The sequence below is a fragment of the Pavona decussata genome, unplaced genomic scaffold, assembly GCF_977016875.1.
Source record: "Pavona decussata unplaced genomic scaffold, jaPavDecu1.1 SCAFFOLD_89, whole genome shotgun sequence".
Classification (NCBI taxonomy): domain Eukaryota; kingdom Metazoa; phylum Cnidaria; class Anthozoa; order Scleractinia; family Agariciidae; genus Pavona; species Pavona decussata.
In genome coordinates this window covers 447,501-463,587 of record NW_028145506.1, presented here as the reverse complement: position 1 = coordinate 463,587, position 16,087 = coordinate 447,501, and the positions used below count along the sequence as shown (strand labels likewise).

Here is a 16,087-nt window from a genome sequence, read left to right as displayed (position 1 = left end):
CAATTGCTCATCTATGTCATCGATTACTCATCTGATTGGTCATTGATGTCATTGATTACTCATTGATTACCTACCGATTATTCATCTTTTATAGATTTCCCACCAGCTTCTGCTACTAATTTCGAGAAATACTGTTTCTTTTAGTGAAATGATGGTTGTCTGTATATGAAGTTACAATGCAGGCGAGACTGACTCGTCTAAGAAGACTCGTACGCTTTCCCGTCTTAGACGTATATGCAAAAAAAGTGGTGCTCTCCACAATACATTTCATTTTTGATTGTTTGTATTTTTATTCAAAGCTTTCATTAATTTCATAATGATAACAAAACAGCTTAATGATAACAATATTACTTTAAAGATGCCGAATCTTATGCGTATCAAGAAGCTAAATGGCGTGGTATTTCCCGCGGAGGCTGTTTATTTACATGCGTTCGATTTTGTCATGCGTTTTTCTCTCTTAGCCACTTCCTCGAGTTTCTTCTGCTGGGCGTTCAAATCATTTGCAGTGTCCTTCGATTGCAGCAACTGTTTTGTCATTTAGGAGCAGAATGCCATCTGCTGATGGAGTTACTAGAATTTTCTGGATGTAACTGATGAGAATCAAGAATAATATACTTTTTTGAAAGAAAAAGCTTCTTTGCTAGCTTGGTCAAGCCCTAGGAATTCAAATCCCATGGAAAACAATTTTTTGGTTCCGTGCCTAGAGATCATGGGAACCCATCTGTAACTATTTTTTGGTTCCATTAAAATTCATGGGAATCCGTTTTTTATACCGTTGATTTCGATAAACGGCTTGTAAATACTTTAAAACAGAGCTTCAGTGTATACTTTTTTTAAAAAAAATGTTCAACGTCTGACAAACAAACAAACTTGATCAGTAATTCACGATCACCAGCCATAATTTCCAATTCATCAGTTTCATTTAATCACTGTCATGTTTTGAGAAAACTTCATAACCTTTAATTTTCCAAGATGTCTACTGAATACGGTGAGATGAATCAGAAAGGTAATGCTGAAAGACAAAAGAACGTTTCAATTAAAAACAGAGAAGGAAATGGACAAAATGCTTGAAAAAGTCGCATAACAGATCGGGTAATATTCATATATCGAACTAAGAAGCTAAGCATACTCATGTGAAATATTCGCTGCAAATCTTGCATTTCAACAAAGAAATTTGGCCCTCATCGTCAGTTTCCACGGTGAAATCATCACTGAAAGACCACCTCAGGAACACATGGGTCACCAGTACCGTGCAATGCACTTTGGGAACGATAACGATACAAGATGGCGGTCAGGACAAGAGATGCTAAGCAACGGTTTTGTTTCGTATATAAGCAGAGTCAACCAACTAATTGCTCTACTAATTGAGAATCAGAGTGGGAAAAACTCATATCAAATGAATTTTGATCGGTAAAGCTGAATATTTACATGGAAACTATTTTTCGGTTCCGTTATTCTAAGCACACGGTAACGACACGGTACCGGAAACGATCGTTACCGTGAAATCCTAGGGCTTGTTTGTATCATTTCCGCGGTCCAACTTGCAAACAAATACATTAACAGCTAGTCTCACATGATACGTTTTAGAAATTTTCCAATCAAATAGTGGATGCACATCTTTTCCTCAAACTGGAATAAAATATTGTGACAGTAGTGATTCTTTCAATTTGTCCAATTATGTAAATGTCATTTGCAGCCATGTGACGATATTGATGAGTAATCAATGACTGAAAATTTTGTGGCCTATCGATTACTCATCGATTACCCGTTGATCATCGGCAACAATCAATGACTAATCAACTGATTACCCATTGACTATTCATCAATTACTTGTTGATGTTATTGATTTCATTGATGAGATATCCGTGGTTTATTCCCATTGCACAACTTGCAGATCTTTTAAACCTTTTCTCCCAGTGCAATGGAGCCCAATGAATAGTTTTAGTCAGAGAGATAGCGGATACTGTTTTGCTATCCTTTCACTACGCCATATCACATCACACCGGAAGTTGCTTACATGTATGGGTAAACGCACCACAGAGACCTGACTTAAAAGTTACTTCAACCTGTCTAGTATACTATTTAATCATTGCTTTAACAGCTTCTAGACTTGTTCTATAAAGTCCTATAAATTGAGGAAAAATCCTATATTTTAAGCCTTCTCTCAAGAAATATTCAAAAAATTAACTAAACGTTGCATTGGCATTTAAAATTCACAATTTTTGGAGATTTTCATGTCAATGATAGGTTTGCAACACCTCAGAATGCATTCATTCATTCAGTCCATGAGAGGTTGTCATTTCTGTTCGTTTGCTAAATGTGTTGGGTGGTTTGGATGCAGTTTCTGTTGTCTTTTGGGTTTTGTCTAAGAGTGGATCTATTATGCTGAGAATCTCTCTTGCAGCTGTCTTGTCCATGCCATGCTAACGCACAGATTGGCATGGCTCTATTGTCTGTCTTTTGTTCAGTCACAGTTGTGGGTGCTCTTTTATTCATTCACTTATTTGGATGGTTCAGTAGTCTCTCTGAAGTTTTTGTAATTCCAAGTGTTTTTGCCAGTAAATCCATTTCTTTGCTACTGGCCTGCATTAACAGAAGTGTCAGTACTGAGTTTTGGACTCGAATTTTTTGATATTGTCAACCATTGCTGAACTGAAAGGAATGTAAGATTGCCCTTGTTATTGATCTTGCATGCTAAGTAACTTATTGTCAGTGAGATGATGTTACAATCCCAGAAAAAAATTTGCTGCCATTTTTGACTTTTGAAGTAAATGATGGACTGATGATAAGCTTGAAAGACATTTTTGAAACCGAAAAAGCATCTTTCTTTTGTTGGCTTTCAATTTTCAATTGGCAACATCTTAAATGAACGGTATATGTAGAGAGCCTATGTAAAATATTTACGTTGGGCCTGCAAGTGACTGCGGGATTAGTCCTATATTTTTGCAGTTTTGGTGAGCTTTGTCCTATATTTTCAGGTTGTTGAGTCCTCTAGTCCTATATTTTTGGACCCCTTAAGCGCTTGACACCCTGCTGTTGTGTCTTGTCAAAGATTCTTTGACTTAACCGCTTGTTGAAATATACAGTCAAACCTGTATTAAGCGGTCACCCTCGGGGAATGGCTAAGTGACTGCTTAATACAGGTTGACCGCTTAATACAGGTTGTAAAAAATACAGGTCAGAACACGGTGAAAATGCCATTTTATATCACGTAGTAAACAGCTTATGCATAAAAGCGCTCAAAAATCACTCACTCGGTTAAAAGTAACTGCAACAATAACATGGTTTGAGAAAAATAGAACATAGAAAGGGAGTAACAAAACAGTAACGTCAAGTTGATGTGGCCGGTATTACAGCCGGTCGTTAGAAAAAGACATACTCCTAATCTTTTTAGTCTTGTCTTTTAAACCTATTTGTCCTTAGAAGAAAAATAATTAGATATCAATGTCTGTTGTTTAGGTTTCCGTAGTTAAATATCGCTAAGTATGTCATTCACTTTGCTTAATGCCAGAGAAAGTTCCTTGGCGATTTAATGATTTGTGAAAATAAACAAGGAAATCAATTACCTGGTGTGCTATTTGTACTTGTATGAACTACTGTAGTATTTGAGTGGTTTCCTTTTACAAAGTGGCCGTTTAATACAGGTCAAGACAATTGAAACAGCTCGTCGGGACTTAGCAAAGGGTGACCGCAACCGCTTAATAGAGGTGACCGCTTAATAGAGGTCAAAATTACAGTAATAATTACTGTAATTTTGACCTCTATTAAGCGGTCATTAAGGGAAGTAATATTCGGGACTTTGACAACTGACCGCTTAATAGAGGGTGACCGCTTAATACAGGGCCGCTTAATACAGGTTGGACTGTACTTGGAAGACTGGAATGGTGTTTTTACAGTCACTACTCAGATGTCGTTTTGCAGGAAAAGCACTAATGGCACTGCAACATTTTGCCAAACTGTCAGGAGCCCTGGTTGTTTCCAAGAAAGAAAGAGAGAAAAACAACAAAAACATATGAAAAATGATGGAAGCCTTCTTCACCTGGCTTTCTTTACAGGGTGAAAAAATACCCCCTTACTGGAACAATTACAGTACTGTTCAGAACATACTAATCGCCTTTTTGCTACTCTCATGGGATGATTCCTGTTTTCTCTTTTAGGCCTTTCTTTGCAAGGGAATAATGGATTCTCGAATTTGCCAAGGAGAGCTGAAAGTTCATTGCAAAGGACAGTAAGCTATGCTGTAGCCAAGAAATCACGTAGATGTTTGCAATGAAGTGGAATCCACTACTAGCTGAACACAGAATAATTATTGATGGCACAACAGGAGTAGGTTGGTACATCTAATAAAATGTTTGTGGTCAATCTTTCACTTTTATTAACAACTGAAGATAATTATGCCAGCCCTATACATGTACAGTATTAATATTGGTTTACATTTACTGCTACCAGTGATACATCAAATACCTTCTAGAATTTCTCATGTTACAGTCCAGCAAAAAATAGTAATCAGTGTAACCTCCTTTTTATTGTAGAATAACAACTTTAAATAGTCCTGAACAGATTGCATTACTCCCTTCAAAATTCCTGGTACCAAAAATGTTGTAAAAACCCAACTTAAGCTTTAGTAGGATTCTTGTCAAACAAATTCTTCTTGCAGTGTAATTCACAAGTGAAGCATTGTTGGAAATGATATGTCACAAATTATCAAATCTGATTAACTTTATCAATTGGCATTATTGAACATTTTTGCAGGAAATCTATAGACATCTTGCTCTTTACTATGAAAGAGGCTATAATGTTCCTTTTCGAAGGTTTTCATGATCATATACAGCTTTTTTGGTGCTAAATGAAATCATTTTCCTTGTACCTGTATCTTCTCGCTCTTTGGGAGAGAACATCTTGTAAAGTCTTGAAAATGTTTCAGGAATGAGATACATAGCACGACTGAACATGCTCAAAATTTACAGCAACAAGACTCACTGGTCAGAGACATAAACTTTTCTAATTTATTCTGTAGAAGATAGATCCCCCTTGAAAGGAGTTTTTAGGTCTATGATTTTAGCAGTTATACAATACCATCAATTATTGAATACTTGTAAATAAATTTATACATATAAGAAGGCATAAGTCTTATTTTACTTTACAATTTTATTACAGTGATTGTTTATGTATCTTTTATATTATTTACACGACCCCACAAGCTGCATAGCTTAGATACTCATCGTGTCAAAATAAAGGTTTTTAATTAAATTAATTAACATGATGGAAAAAAGAAAAACTCCATTTATCAAACAGGATTTTCAAGCTCACTTGTTGCTAAATAAAGTTACTTGTAAAGGGTTGAGAATAGCTGCAAAAATAGTGCTATAACTGGAATTGACACAATTATGACACAAAAGTAAAAAATTCTGAGTCCCCTTGAGACTGAGGTCAAATCCTTTATATATACACAGTTTATAACAGTAAATCACTGAGCCTGTAAATCTTCTGTCAAGCCTTTAAAGGACCTCGCCACCCTACAAGTGTAATTAAAAAAGAGTATATGTGTAATAGTCTTGTTTTTCGTTTACATGTTCATAAATGAAGTCCTGCAAATAATTTTTTAGGGTCGCTAACACTAACATTAACTATGTTACATCCATCTTCTGGATTGTCTCCCACACAAGTTGCATTGTTTGACATGTTTTTTTTTTCCTGTTAATTGACCATACGTGTACAAATGTAAGTTTACCCTATCCCCAAGGTCAAACTTCTTATGCATCATTCTTGGTAACATTTAAGCATATGCACAGGTCAAAACAGGTATGACACCTGTGATAGGGAAGCGTGGAGAGCCATCATGGAACTGACATGGCAGCATGCTCCAGGCAGTAGATGGGCAGGGTAGGGACGGAGGTGGGGGACGAAGGGAAGACGTTGAGGGGGAATAGGTAGCAATACAGGTTAAAAAAACAAACATGTCGAAAAAATCAGATGACATTGAAGATAACAGAGTTCAACAAATGCAGTGTTTGAGAACTATTACCCACATGTATTTAAGACATTCTTTTGAGAAAATACAAGATATTGAGTTAGTTAAATGATAATGAATGCCTTGGTCTAGGGTGGTTAGAGGTTATGAACTTAATTTTTTGGATAATTGAAAAAAAATATATATTTGATTCACATTCTATTTCTTTTATTGTCATGGTGATCAATGTCAGTTCTATGCATTACAAAACATTGACTACATGTAGCTTTGATTTTGTATTTCTTGTAGAAGTGTGAATTATTTTGTTTAAATTGAAATTATTCAGTCAGCATGCAGATACATTGTATTTTAACTTAGCCCGCAGGCTCTAATAATACATTCTTGCAATTAAAATGTAAATTTTTTTCTTATATTCAGGGCTTCTGATAATTCGCGGGAAAAATAGTCAAATGTAGCGGGATTGTTGGAGACAAATTCGGGGAGAAAACGGCCGATTTTGTGGGAATTTCGCGGAAATTTTTGGGGCAAATTTCGCCGAAAAACAAAAAAGAAAGCCAAGAAGAAAGAGTCCAGAAAAAAAGATATATTGGAAGGATGTCAAATTCAGGGCAAGAAAGAAAACACAAAAGTTCATCCAACACAGTTCTCAAGGCAATTGTACTTGTTTCGAGCTACAAGAAAAACATGAGCTTTACTGAAACGCCCGGCCGGTTAACCTCCATTTTCAGCTGCAATTTAGAGCCGAACAGAGCAACGCAATAAATTTCTTTTCTCTCCTTGGTCTCTTGTGTTGCTTTGCAGTTTACAAGGCAAGATTGTTCGTAATCGAAGGTTCAAATCCATTTGTGAAGTGAAAACATTGTTGTGTCTTCGATCGTGTCCTGCACGTACGATTTAACATGTGCCTGCATTACTACAGACAGCAGTTTTCTTTCCCACTCCGTATAGTGTCACCAAAAAGTCTTCTCATTTCTTGTGCCCAGTTTTTCGCAACATTAATCTAAGAATGCCTGGTAGTTATGGTACATTATGTTTACTCGTGGCAGTGACGAAATATTTCAAGACAAATTTGCATTTATGGAAAGTAAATAGCCCCAGTAGCCAAGATAAGTTTCAAATATGTTGTAACAATATGTATTTGGTAGGATTTTTAACGAATTTCGCGGTATTTCGCGCTTTTTTGTGAATTTTGCGGGATTCCACGGATATACCTGAAATTCGTGGCTCTGCGACCGCGCGAAATATCAGAAGCCCTGTATATTCAAACAGTACTATTTGCAAAATTGTCATTAGCTTCATAGAACAAATAAAACTTCTTTTTAGTATTTGTGTATGGTGGTTTTTAGGAGAACATTTTTAGTTAGCTCAAAGTGAATGTCAGCTAGAACTTACCAGCTCATCGAAAAAAAGGTCGAAATTAAGGCGTCCAACTCTCTGCATCCTAAAAAAAGACATGATCAAAAGCTGATTATAATCTCTTGTTGTTTAATGCATTGAAATAGAAAATTTTTAAATTACAATTTGAACAGAGAAGGTGAAAATAATGACCTTACTCACAACGTTGTGTAAATTACAACCAATATGCCAGTCGATATGTTCACCAAGAGTGGTGAACATACCCCCTGTTCTACCCCCTACTTCTCAGAGGCTTCTTTGTATAAACCTGGTGAGTCAATTGAATAAAACTGGACCAAGAATCAGTCAAACTCAAGGTTGGATTGTTGTTTCGATTGGTTGGGTAATCGAACATAACCGATCTGGAACTTTTCGGTGAGGTCGACTTCGAACTCTTGAGTTCAATTACTGAACTCAATGGAACCAATGGAACTCGATCAACACGATTACTTTGATTTTGTTTGGCAGAAAGACAAAATGCATCCAGTTTTAATTGAATCAGAAAGATCTCACCCTAGTAAGTATTTGAAGCACAGGGTTCGCAAATACGCCAAATTTGGCGTATTACGCTAAAATTTTTCAGATGACTCCACTGACGTCATGGAAGGAGTCACTACGACTCCAGAAACTTTTGGTAGCAAACAAAGTTTTCTCCTTACCTTTTTCGCGTCAAATACAATTTTCATTAATTGCAAACGTTGTTAAACTGTACTGCACAACAAAACAGGAAGAGGGTAAATTAGGATCAAAGTTTACTCGATGACCGCCATCATGGATTTAAGCTTTCCAGGTCAGCGGACCACCACAGTTACTTCGTGTATCCCTCACGATAGTGTATACAAGCCAGGACCATGTGCTGGAAAGTCTGAAAATGGCGTCCTTAATTAACGAACAAAGGGACCACTGAAAAAAGTGCCAAAACGAAGATTTCGCCAAGAAGGGAAGAAAGAATTTCCGTGGTTACACTATGATGAGGAAAAGGAGAAAATCTTTTGCATTGTTTTCGAGAAAAAATCCATTTGCAAGTGGTGGATCCATCAACTTCCAACATTCAACGCTCACAAAGCATGCCTGAACACCAGAAATGCTAGTTTTTGGCATTCTCGTTTTGGAATTTTCACATGTTGTTTTTTGTATTTTTGATTTAATATATAATGTAGCAAGCCAGTAGACACTATAATAGTGTAATAGTGTGAGAAACTTGTTTAGGAATATTAATACTGTTTTTTTTTTGTTGTGATACTTGACTCCAAATATTCCAAAATGACTCCAAAATTTGTGAAGCAGAAGTCACCCTGACTCCACTCATCAAAAAAATTTGCAAACCCTGGAAGCAGTGTGACAAACAAGGATGAAATGCGCATTACTTATACATCTGACACTGGCAGTCTAAGCTTTTGATCGCTTATGTTATCAGGGTTCTCCCTAAATTTTGGAGTAGAAGGAGAATAAAATGGAGTAGGCGGCAGAGGAATTTATAAAGGTGCATAAGTGCCTTCCATGCGCCTCTGGCTCGCTCGCATTTTGCACGAGTTGAAATACATAGTATGTTGTCTGATATGGAGTGCTTTCCTTTGGTTACCGCTGCCTCGCAATCTGAGCCTGTTTCGTTTGCTGAAAGTTCGATCGACGTCTGCAAGCAGATTCAAGCGATGGTGTGGTGAAATTCTCGACGAAACTTTCAAGTTTATTCAGTCAAAAACATTTTTGGGCAGTTGGCTCTTTAAGGAAAACTTTATTTATTTCGTAATGTATTTACCCAAGGGAACGTAGGTGTCGCAAATGGAAAATTGCCGTTGGATGCAAAACAAAGTATTCATGTATTTTTTTAAATTTGATCTGAGTAGTTGGCATGACCAGGACGACTAGCCAGCGATTTTCGCCGGTCGCCGGGGCTTACGGAGATCTCTAATTATACGACAGTCGACTGATATTCTGCTAACAATCAATGGTCAATGTATCGGCCAAGATATCGGCCAATAGTCGGTCCATATGTCAACCGACACTCAGTTGATATGTCGACCGACATATCTCAGTCGATATATCGGCCGAGTGTTGGTCAATATGTTGACCGACATATCAACCGATACATCAGTCGAGTGTTGGTCCATATGGCAACTGATATATCAGTCGAGGGGTGTACGAAATACACATGATCCAATGGCTAAAACATAATAATTAGTTATTTACCAAATTATGACTGCTTCATAATTATTGAATCATCATGTTGAACTTTGTATTGTTTGTTACCTTTGATCGTTGCTGGGTGCATCATCAGTGCTCTGCAACAGAGTTAAATAAACATTAAAATCAGCTGTTCCAGTGGGAAAAGAAATGTAACAGTTCATTCTAATACAAGGTTTTCTGGGAAAAAAGGCGGTTCAAGCACAGAAATTCAAAAGTGGAAGTTGAAGTTTCTGGACAGAGATAAATTAATTAGTCTTAAGCATTGTGATGTTTTGCAAAACTTTATGAAAATTTGTTGCAAACAAAAATAAACTAGCAATGCTTTGTAGTGTAAAGGATTGCTCCATTTTGTGGGCGGGCATCTATGGTAGCCATGCTGTTAAAATTGACTTTATTTCATCCTACGTGTAGGTGTTCTGATTGAAAATGAGAAGTATTGATTGAAATACAGCTGTATCTTAAATTGAATGATCTCTATTAAAAACACTGATTTGAAAGTCCTTTAATGTACTATGTAAATTATTTTTATTGCTATTATTATTATTATTATTATTATTTGATCTCATTTCAAATTTGCCCATAAACATAAACATGCAAATGAACCTTTTTCAATCATTGTTTTTTTTTTCATGGACATTTTGGACACATCCCTGAGATTTAAATTAAAAGTCTTCAATGAAACTACTGTAACAGTAAAATTTGAGGTTAATGAAGACGGGGAAATGTTTATAGAAATACCTTGAAAAGTGGAAAATCCTTGTGGTCAGGGGTTCTCTCCAAGAAGTAGAGAGTTTGTACAGTTTGCTTTGTTTTGTTGCAGCTTCTTGCAGGACCATATGAGCACCTTCTGTCTGACCCCTCCTTTGCGGAGCCTTTTACATGTAATTTGTTGTGTTGCATGAAAGTATACAGTTGTTTTTTGCTTGTCCTATCCCAGCACACAAGAATCTGTGAGCAATTTGCGCCTTGCCATTTCATGCTTTTGGTGTTTCAGAACTCGTCACATGAATTTTAAGAGAGGAACATTTGTCTACTCTTCTGAGAGACTTGGTTGTTTTCATGAACTACTCCTTCCCAAAAAATGGTAACTGGTATTATTAGCCTTTTTCATTACACTTTGTATGACAATGCAAACAGGTGATATACATGTGTATGGCAAACTGTATTGACTACTGTATTTATTCTTACCTCCAGGCTTATTGGTATATAGTCCTGGATTCTGTAAAGGACAAAAAGGTGAGTCAAAAAGTAGATGCAAGTAAACTAATTCCAAACTGTCCATCTTCCTTAGTAAAATACTGGCAAGATCTAAACACATTTCTCAGCACTTAAAACATTCAGGATTTGCATCGTGGAAATGTTAATATTTATTTAGTACCATGTTGTGCTCACAACAAACTTTCTCTCTTCATCTAAACACTAGCTACCCTCAATATAGCGCATGTACTAACAGCAGTATGCTGGGTGTCTGTCACATGTTCCTGGTTGTTTGGCAATGCCGCAAAACATTGGGTTTAATAAGGAAAAACAATTGGTCTGCATGTGCGTTTTACATTTTGGTACATTTCTTTGCTGACCTCTGCAAAAAATCAACGAGAAATGACCACATTTAAGGTTTTTTGGAGAACGTGAACACACAACGGTGAATTTCTGATTTTCTTTCTTAACTTGTACGCCACTCCTACCAATTTGGTTCCCAGATAGTTCGCCATTTTTGTAAAAGTCGAGTGATTTGAAATAATCGCAAAGTAGCACAAATAAAATAAAGATATATTTTCAGGTGATGTTTTCATTGCCATTTCCATCATCGTTGCTTAAGCTCCCTAATACATGTATGTTTAACCACCCTCAGGAGGAAATTTGTCATTGTGGTGCCGCACTTTCTCTTTTCATCTTTACATTGAATGTACCCCATAGTTCTAACTCCCATGCAATTGAAAATAGTGTCCCTCAATAACAATGTTAGAACAGGGACACACATGGATAGCCAATCAACCATTAGGTAAATTTGTAAGTGGTCCAGCACGTAGAGTAGTACACCAGGCCCCAGTTTTTCGAGAGCGGATAACTTTATCCGGTGGATAAGTTGCTATCCAGCAGATAAAATGTACTCCAACAAAAGCTTTAAACATGTTATTCACACAATCTCATACTTGAATTAGACAGATGCTTCAACTTTATACACAAATTGTTGCACTATAGGGAAATTCTGGCACATATTTTATCTGCTGCATAGTGACCTGTCCAGTGGATAAAATTATCTGCTCTAAGAGCAACTGGGGCCAGGTGTTTTAATTTTTGTGTATCTGGCCTTTTATCAGTGTGCATTGTTTTTCAGATTCATTTAGTGGTATGGTAAACCAGTGGTACAGTACTCTGTGTTACTAAAACAGAGAAGCATTAATTCACTCGAGGCTGTTTTCCTCATGTTAAAGTGGAGGTAAGAAAACGTTGCCATTGTAGGCTGGGCTTGCCCTGTTTATACATTTGCATTAAATATATTAGTGTTGTAAAGCCAGTAACCCAACTAACTGGGTTGTGATTTTTTTCGTGTAATTCCAAAGATTATTACAACTACAACTACCCAGCCCATGTACTTGACTAATACCAGAAGTATTCTAACAAGTAAAGGCCCACCTTCACCCAAGAGTCATTGCGGTCGATTGTTTTTGTTTTGAAATGCTGTATTGTCCAAACGCGTGATCTTATTGGCTGTCCAAACTCAAGCGGTTCATGTGGGTTTCCTCTACGACTCGTGCTGGAGGGAAAGAATACTCGTGATTGCTTATTGCTTTCTCACTCGACTCGCGCTCAAATAAAATGGGAGGGTTTTCATATATGAAAACTGTTCCTCGGCGCGCAATACATCTTGGGTAAATGTGGGCCTTTAACTAAATTTTTGTTGTTCGTACTCTGGTAGGCTTATTAGAGAGGTAGCAAAATAATTATTTTACTGATTGCTGAGTGAATTCACTGCCCGCCCCGCCCACCAAAAAACAAACAAACAAACAAAAACAAAAACAAGCAAACTTCCAAAGAATGTGCACTATATACATTATTTTTATCTACTGTATCAACTTTATTTTAATTAGTGAAGGTGGACGTTTTGTAAATAAATAAATAAATAAGTAAATAAATTAAATAAATGGAGAACTGCAGTGATAGATGTAATATGACTTACCGATTTTGTTGTTGCTGGTTATTGTTCTAGATTAAAAAAGGGAACATGTTAGCAGTAGAATAAATTGTAACAATATGTCGATTGGCTTATTACCATTTATTTGTTTACTATTTACCAAACTTATTCACATTCATCAATAAGATGATTCTTGTGAATTATCAGCAGTGAAAGGTCTTAAAAATCAACAACAATAATAATGCTGATCCTAGCAGTATGCAGGATGTTTGTTGATGTTGTTTGTTAGGTTGACTTTAAGCTTCCAATGGCTATTGAAAATCTATTAAAAGTGTGCAAACGTTTTGCATTGAAGTTGGGGTTTTGTTTATGTTTCATAGTTCGATTTTTACTCGAGATGTCATGTTTTGTTATCGAGTAATCAGTTCATAAAATTGAGCTTCAAATCGGGTTGAGTCTGCATTATTTTAATCATGTACATGTATGACAAGAAGGCCCTTTGGTGTTTAATTAATTTAAGACGAAATACCGAGAGTAGGAATCGAAATTGATAGACCAACATTGTGTAATCAGTTTTCTACTTACGTCTTCTCTGTCCATGGTCTTCAAAATTTCTGCAAAGTCAAGAAACAGAGCAGTTTGAGGGTTGGTGTTTGTTGCATATGCAAATTTACGAATTTTGAGTTCCTCGTCTTAAGAGGGTGTGTAAGCTTTTTGGTAAAAATGAACTCGTTAAAAATATAGGCTGGCGGAGATTCTTCAATTATTCTTGGTTTTCGCCATCTAAGGAAGTTTTGTGTTGGCGATAACTCGATTTTGTGACCGAAACGAAATTTAGTTTTAAAGCTAGTGGACGCTAAAGGGCGAAGTATCTCGGCTCGGAGTGTTAATTAAGCTGTACTCGAAGGTTTTAAGCTCATAAAGCACAAAATTACCAATATTTCTGCCAAAATTGCCAAGATTTATCATAATTTCTGTGTATCGAAGTTCCAATTCTCGACTGAAACTGACAACACGAACGTCTTGTCTGTCTCATGAATTGAATATGTCGCGAAGGTTGCATTTCTGTCTTGTTGTTATTCCATCGAATTAGGACCGATTCGGCCAAATTTAGGGAACTATTTGCTGTCTCTCTTTAGATTCTTCAAAGGCATGGTCTCGTGGTGTTTGAACTTCGCAGAAATTTAAATTTTCGATAACGATAACCGCGATGCGCTTTGAACACTTCAGTACTCGACTTGCTGTATGTTGAAGTTATTGCACCCGAATCTGCTGTAGGCTTAAACCAACCATGTCAAATAGAAATGTCGCATGTTTTAAGCTTACCTGTGCTGGATAAAATTGTTTGCAGAGAAAGATCAAGTTGGAGCACTTGTTAGCAGTCGAAAGCACGTGCTTCGGAAAGTGAGCGAGCTAAAATATTACCGTCTCTGTCCTACTATGCAGTGATTGGTTAGTTCATAAAATTAATAGTGGTCACGAAAAGAGATATAAACATATTGTTGTTATTCTAAGGGATAACTTTAGTCTTAAGAGTCGCTTTCCATTTCCTTTTCTATCGAAATTCTCAGTCGATGATGTTACGATGTAAATGTCTTGTTTTTATGTATACCCCTCACTTGTACTTATCCTAGCACTGTTTGGGAATTAGCATGCAATTTGTTTGGATTTTTAAGGGACTATGTCAGCTGGTGCCCATGAGCAGTAGAGTCCGGTTAAGACTAATTTGCATACAACTCGTCGCGGGATTTTTGCTTTCGCCATTGCAAAAGCTTTCAAAAATATCGCGACAAACAGCTTCTGTAATTACTAAAGAGCGTTTGTAAATAAAAAATTTAAGTTAACTTTCCAAAGATTAACGCAATTCAAACGATGAAAACAGCTTCCTGAACTCTCCGACGGTATTTGAAAAAGTTGGGCCAACTATTTCAAAGTGCTTCTCATCAACGCGCGCATGCGCCTAGGGTGACATTCTTACACACTTTCTAGTCAATCCTGACATAGTCGTAATTTGCATTGCTTGATGTTTTGACGTGTCATGACTAACTTACTGCGTCTTGTTCTCCCCAGTTCACATGTCAAGAGCCGCCTTTCAACCCGTTACACGTTGTCAATAGGAGAAAGCTACCTACGGTCGAGAATGAAAGTTGCGCGTAAAGCGAAGACAACCACTCAACTTCCCCTTTATAAAAAGATCATTTATCTTACGGAGAGGAGGTCGTTTAGCACAATCGTCGCTGACGCTTGGCTAAACTGCGTGCGGCTACAGAAGAGACAAACTCGTTGGACAAGAATTCGAGACATACACTTTACAATGGCTCCTCGCCAGAGCAAATGTCTTCAACAATTTAACACGTTTTTAAGTTTCTTTGAAGAGACTTTAGCCTGTCTTTCTTTTATTTTGTGAAAATCTATAAGAGTATGAAGAAAGCTTACCAAAGAAAGTATAAACAAAGCTTCACAAAATTGTGTAAAAACTTAAAAGCTATCAACATGAAATGGGAGAGGAATTTGGGAGAGGATTAACTAAAATGTGAAAGGCTTTGGGGAAGAAGTATCGGAATGTATCGCACGCCTTGCGCAAATTAATCGTGTCAAACACTGTCTTGACAGAACGTCGTTGTTAACCGTGATAAACGCCTTAGTTTTCAGTAAGTTGTACTACTGCTCGAACGTCTGGGCAAATACCACAGAGAAAAATATACGGAAATTGCAGGCTGTGCAGAACTTCGCTTGTCGAATCGTTAGTGGCGCGAGAAAGTACGATCATGTAACTCCCCACTTGAAAAATTTGTCTTGGTTACCCGTTAAGGACGAACTATACTACCGCCAAGCTACCATGGCTTTTAAATGCATTTCCGGACACGCCCCCGAATATCTGACGTCCCAATTCATTACCCGCGAACAAGTTACCAAGCGTACAACTAGGAGTGGCCAAAAGCTTAATGTACCTCTTTTTAAAACAGCCTCAGGTCAAAGAACATTTTACTACAGAACTGTTGGACTTTGGAACAATTTAGACCCCCTTTTTAAATCAAGCCGTTCTGTTCAAGTTTTTAAACGTACCTTAAAGAATAAGCTTTTAGACAATTTTGTAAATACTTCCTGAACTTCATTTATTTTTAGGATTTTTCTCGATTAGTAAGTTTAGATAATGTTGTAATTGTTTTTTAAATTTGATTAATTTTAATTGTGTAGTTATTAGTAACTTAAGTATTTAAATAATTGTTCCTGAAAAGCCCCATTGGGGAGGTAACAATAAAGTATGTATGTATGTATGTAAGAAAAAGGAATAAACAATTATCGAATTTTGAGAAGTTGAGGACAATTATTTATTGACGAGGTATTTTAAATCGGTGACACAGGCATACTCTGAGAAAGAAAATCCCGCTACTACT

The 16,087-nt window shown here is 36.8% G+C and overlaps 1 protein-coding gene and 2 long non-coding RNA genes across 6 annotated transcripts in view; 1 reads left to right on the top strand and 2 right to left on the bottom strand.

Moving 5' to 3' along the window:
* LOC146474413 (uncharacterized) overlaps positions 1–16,087 on the bottom strand; it is a 77,220-nt gene that overhangs the window by 34,236 nt on the left and 26,897 nt on the right. The window lies entirely within an intron of this gene.
* The window catches only part of LOC146474414 (uncharacterized), a 28,681-nt gene that overhangs the window by 12,354 nt on the left and 240 nt on the right, over positions 1–16,087 (top strand). For both annotated transcript variants that reach the window (XR_014866154.1, XR_014866153.1), the window contains exons 2-5: positions 4,158–4,330; positions 10,748–10,789; positions 11,892–11,993; positions 14,760–16,087. The exon at positions 14,760–16,087 is cut by the window's right edge. This is a non-coding gene — a long non-coding RNA (uncharacterized LOC146474414). The remainder of the gene's footprint in view (positions 1–4,157; positions 4,331–10,747; positions 10,790–11,891; positions 11,994–14,759) is intronic.
* On the bottom strand, positions 4,350–10,771 carry LOC146474415 (uncharacterized). The gene is made up of 3 exons (XR_014866156.1): positions 10,742–10,771; positions 7,364–9,648; positions 4,350–5,516 (listed from the first exon to the last, which is right to left on the bottom strand). It is a non-coding gene; the product is annotated as an uncharacterized LOC146474415 (long non-coding RNA).